This window comes from Quercus suber, unplaced genomic scaffold (assembly GCF_002906115.3).
Source record: "Quercus suber isolate HL8 unplaced genomic scaffold, Cork oak 2.0 scaffold_132, whole genome shotgun sequence".
In the NCBI taxonomy this organism is placed as follows: Eukaryota; Viridiplantae; Streptophyta; class Magnoliopsida; order Fagales; family Fagaceae; genus Quercus; species Quercus suber.
Window position 1 is genome coordinate 1,331,147 of NW_027069595.1, and position 5,770 is coordinate 1,336,916.

General features: G+C 31.8%; 1 non-coding gene across 1 annotated transcript; it reads right to left on the reverse strand.

Annotated features, from left to right (window-relative positions):
- Nucleotides 1-1,980: 1,980 nt before the first annotated feature.
- On the reverse strand, nt 1,981-2,053 carry TRNAK-CUU (transfer RNA lysine (anticodon CUU)). The gene has a single exon. It is a non-coding gene; the product is annotated as a tRNA-Lys (tRNA).
- Between the last annotated feature and the right edge of the window lie 3,717 nt (nt 2,054-5,770).

A 5,770-nucleotide genomic window follows, 5' to 3' on the forward strand; every position in this document is an offset into this window, starting at 1 on the left:
AAGTATAATTGAAATTTTTTTTGAGCACATTTTTTGAAAAAAAAAAAAAAAAACTAATATGATGCGAATTTGAATTTACCTGACCATCCATATCTTTTAGAGCTATGGTGGTAGTTGATATTGTGGGAGCAGCTTTCCATACTAATAAGAAATGGACGTTCATGATAGCATAATATCTTCATGTAACTCTATGATCATCTTAACCTGAAAGTGTTAGTTACATATGAAATCTAATGTTGTGTATTACAATGCAGGTCGATTGAGTCAGAGCGCAAGTGCTAATGAAGAAGAGGATGTTGACGACAAAAAGGAAGAAAAAGAAAAATGATGTAGAGAAAGAAGAATCTAATTTGGATGAAAGAAACGTTACATTTTTTTTTTTTGTTTTTTTTTTTTGGAACCCGAAACAATAGAAACTTTTATTTGAACTAAACCAAGTATACAAAGTAAGGCTAGACCGAATCATCTAGCACTGGGAGGGACATCAGCGAAACATGCTGTGATGTCCCAAATGAAAACCAATATACATACTATCATGCAAGTGAGTCCCAACTCCCACACTAGTTACCAGACCCAGCTATACCTGTTGCGCAGCGTTTAAGCCTTGATATTCCTCAATGATGTAGGACACAATTTACTATTTAATTATTGTAATTTATTATTTTTAGTATTTTTATGTAAAAAAACGTTATTTTAGGTTTAGGTGATTTATTTCCTCATTTTTAGGTGCATTTAATGCTTTTTAGGTCAAATTTGATTCCTGTTATGGTTAGGTATCAATTAGGAGTTAATTTAGATTATATTTTCTTGTCAGTCAAGTTTTAAGGAGCCCTTAAATAGGCTCCTAAGTCTGTAAACGTTTTTCATAGTTTATTATCAATAAAAATTCAGACTTGTGTCTTTTGTGTTCTCTGGTGGATTCCAGACCTATCACCTTGTGGATTCAAGGAACCCCTCGTGGACTCGAGGTTTACTACCTATGAACTAACAGTTTAGTTTCTGTTCCATCAAGAGAGCATCGTGTGTGTTTCTCTTCAGGCTTCCGCGACATCACTCAAGCAATCCAGTTGCACTTTCAAAAATCACCTTCGGATGAAGCTGGATCGAGTGAGTGACCTGTAGAAAAGTTCCTTGATCCTCATACCACAAATGCTTTCTTCTACAAGATTCCAATTCTGTAGGGCTGAGCAGAGAGACCAATTATTTTTGACTTTCCTCAGTTGGTGGGTGTGGGGCCTGTTAACTAAAAAAGGTATAGTAGTCCTCAGAATTGGGCTCAGGGCCCAAAGGCCCGATCCAAGAACACGCAGTTGTCCGAGGACAGCCAAAAAAAGTTTTATTCACGTCAAGTAGGTGATATGAAAGGAATAAACAGGTATTATATACAGTGGTATAACACACGTTCGAGGACGACAAAGTCCGAGGTAAAGGTAACCTTCGTGCTGACTGAAAGATTCCTCCAGGTTATAGCTGAACTGGAAATTGGATATAGCTTAATGAGGCGTCGGAGAAGGTAGAAAATATCTTCTAAAGTCTATTACCTCCTCATTAAATGCTGTCCACCTAACACTCTGGCTGCATTAATGTGGAGGTAATACCTGAATAGTAACTAAGCAGCTTTATGACCACTAAGCTGAAAGTTCCGGTAGGGACTGGATGGGACAGAAAGGAGCCCCTAGGATAAGAACTACACGTGTACGAAGGAAACAAAAAAAGAAACGAAGTATATAATATAGAAACAAAGAAAACAGGAGGGACTTCTGGCCAAAAAAAGAAAGAAAAAGAGAGAGAAAGAAAGAGAAACCAATTGAAAGATAGCCGAGGAGAGTTTTTCTCAAAGAACGAATCAATAGTATCCCTTATTGAAGAGTATAACCTTTCCTGAAAACAGTACTAGTTCTTGGACCCATACTCTATAAATTTATTGTTTGGTAGTGGTCTAAAAAAGATTAAAAAAAAAAAAAGTAAAAAACTTTAGAACGCCCACCGTGGGGCTCGAACCCACGACCACAAGGTTAAGAGCCTTGCGCTCTACCAACTGAGCTTGACGGGCTTCCTTGACATTTTCTCGGGATATTCAGTTATAAACATATTTTTTCTATGTTCATACAATGAATAGTTTTTTGTTCTCGCATGATGTAGAATAACTGTGATAAATGAAAGAATCTGAATTTTGTTTTTGAGCTCACATTAGACTAAGTAAAGTTCGCTACCCTACAAATTTTACTAATTTTGTTTGCAATTTATTGAGATGGTATGATATTGGTAATATGTCCAATTCATACTTTATAGGCAAGGTCACTCAGACCATTACCCGCGAACCAGTCTTAGAAAGAGACCCCAAAATTTTAGTTTAGAAATTATGATTATTGAAAAAATAAAAATAAATAGGTATAGGTAGGTAGCAAACGAAACCCTAAGAAAAATTCTAAAATTTGGGAACAATAGAATACCAATTCAATTGAAGTTCTGAATTATTTACTAAATATTAAAAAAAATTAACAAAATTATGTGAGTGTATTGAATCATCATTGATAATAAATTTCTCGTAATGATTCAATACTTTAATTTTTGTAAGTCATCCCCCACATGGTAGATGTGAACCTTACCCACCCAATCTCTCACACGACTACACACTAAACTTTCCTTCTCTCGCTCAACCTCAAGCTCAAAATTGGAAATTAGATTTTAATTTTTCTTCACCATGTATCACCATACTCAAGATAAGTTAAAACTCTTATTTAAAAGATATAAGTTTTAGTTTTAATTTCAATTTATTAATTTTTATGCTTTCTTTTTTTATAGATATGATAGAAATTGATATAGATTTATACTTTTTATACGTCTAGTACAAATTTAACAAGAGATTCTATTTGCGGTTCAATTAATTTTCTATCATTTTCTATTTGTTTTTTTTAATAAGTTTTTCATATTTTGATTGATATTATCTAGTAGAAATTTATTAAAAGAATCTTACAAATAAAATATATACTATTTACTATATTAAATTACAACATGCCAAAAATTAAAATATAGAATAATAAAATCCAATTTAAGAAATGCACTATTGCAATTTCACTTGATAATAAAATCACACAAACAACCTCAAGTTGTCCAAAGCAAAGATGGATTCGAGTACTAATCAAATCAAGATTAACTTTATATAGAGAACCAACTATTTTATTCTTCAAGCATAAAATTTAATACCGAGTCCTAATTAGCTCAAATGATAAAGTTTTTTTTGTCATCAATTGGTGTCTTAGTATGCGTTTTTTTTAACTTTAGGGAGTGTTTTTAGCACTTTTTACTACCGAAAATCTAAATTGTGTGTTTGGTGTTGTTTTGAAAACGCATTTTAATAAAAAGTCCAATATTACAAAAAGTTGAGGAAGAGTATGACAATAAAGGACAATTTATCCTTTTCCGTTAGACAACTAGTAAAAGGATAAATCTATCCCCTTTGGGGCAGTGACAATTGACTACCTTTGGATTTGGAGAAATAAAGCAGCATATGAAGGCGCAGTCATTAGTCATTAGAAGCCCACAGCAATGAGTTTAGGCTATCCTCGAACATTATTCATAGAAGTGGAAGCTGGTCTAAACCAACGCAAATTGTATCCAAATGAATTATGATGCTATAGTGGCCAAAGATTGGACAGGGAAATTGATATTCGCCCATTCAAACGTGTATGCCAACATCCATATTCAAGCAAAGGTTGGAGCTATTCTTGGTGCACTTAATTTTATTTCCAGTTTTGATGCTCTCCAGTTTGACATAGAGAGTGACTCTAAGGCTTGTATAGATGCTCTTAAAAAATGTCAATTTAATGCTCCTAAGTTTTCCTAATATAATCAACAATGACCACAAAGATGATGGTGAAAACTATGAAATAAAAATATGATATTAGTAATTTGAAGACATAGTGGGTTAACTCACTCTGTGAAGATTTATAAGACTATTTATGTATATTATTTAAATAAATCACATTACTTAGTAAATAAATTAATGTAAATCAAACTGAATATGGATGATTTATCTAATCATCACATAGTATGTTGGAAGGAGATATCTCTAAACCGGTTCAGAGTTAAACATTTTAAAAATATTAATACACACTTCTCTTAATATTATTTTTTATATATGAAGAGGTGATAATAAGATAATAAATGTTCTTGAATGAAACAACTGGTCGGGACACATCATGATTAGCAAGAGTACAACCCATAATATCATCCACCTATTTTTCTAACAGTTAAAATGCCTTAAAAAAAACAAGTAATTAAATTTTAAATTGTTTTGAAGTTCATAGTGATTCTAACATTGAATAGAATCCCTCGAGTGTAAGCCACATGGGTTCAAAGTGGAATTTGAAACTCGGCTTATTTCATTGGTTCATGGTAGAAAGCAAAATCTGTTGTCGATTTGAATGGGCTGGGGACAAAATGTAATGTGCGTTTTTGAGAAAAAAGAAGCCGGAAATGTTCCTCTATCAACTTTTTCGTTTATGTGTTGGGTCCAATTACCCGACTATCAGTCCACGTTAATGACCTTTTCGTTCATGACTTCTTGCTTGTCCGCCGAACATCTCGAAAGGGCTTAAAGAGGGCGTTTGGCCTCTGCGTTTTTATTGTGCGTCCACGTTTGAGTTTTTTTTTTTTTTTTTTTTCCTGTCAGTGAACAGTAAAATCACATGATTTTACTGTGCAGAGACAAAAATACTGTTCATATACTGTTTAGCACTGTTTACGCACTAAAAAATATTAAAAATGGATCCCACGGTACTATTTACACATTTAAAAATTATTTTACTATAGTGTTTTCAGTTTTCAGTTTTCAGTTTTCAGTTTCAGCAAAAATAAGTTCAATCCAAACAGACCCAAAATTTCATTAAAATCCACCAATAAGAGATAGAGTAAGTTATGTAGCATAATAATGGGTCCGTTTAGATACAGCTGAAAACTGAAAACACTGCAGTAAAATAATTTTTAAATGTGTGAATAGTGTTATGGGATCCATTTTTAATTTTTTTTTTAGAATAAAGTGGATGTGGGTCCTGTGAACAGTGCCATTATAGTGCCGCTACAGTGCCTTGTCTGTAAAAGTTGAACCGCGTGCAACCAAAAAAGAAGAAGAAGAAGAAGAAGAAGAGGAAAACACAAACTTATAAATGCAGACGCCTAATCCAAACCCCACCAATATGCATAACTAGCTTATAATCTTTTTGCATATGCATAAATATACTTAAAATATATAGTATATTCTTACTTATATAATTTTAATATTATTAATAGTCATTCTTATATATTTTTTTTTAACTCTTTTAAAAGTGTTGTAAAAATATTATTAGGTAGAAAATGTAAATTGCTCATATTTTAAAATTTTTTTATGTTCATTAATTCTAAACTTTTTGGTTTTTGTGTGGTACTTTACTTTCAAGAAATCAAGTACTGGGTAATTTTTTTTTCACTTTTTTTTTCTTTGTAGATTTTATATTATTAAGTGGATTATAAATATTTAAGATAGTAATTAGTATTTAGATTATGGACTGTAGAATGATTTATCTTTATCTTTTTTTTTTTCCTTTTTGTATGCTACTTTACTTTCAAGAAATCAAATATTGGGTATTTTTTTTTCACTTTTTTTTTCTTTTGTAAATTTTATATTATGAAGTGGATTATAAATATTTAAATAGTAATTAGTATTTAGAATGTGGACTATGGAGTGATTTATCTTTATCTTTTTTTTTTTTTCTTTTTGTATGGTACTTTA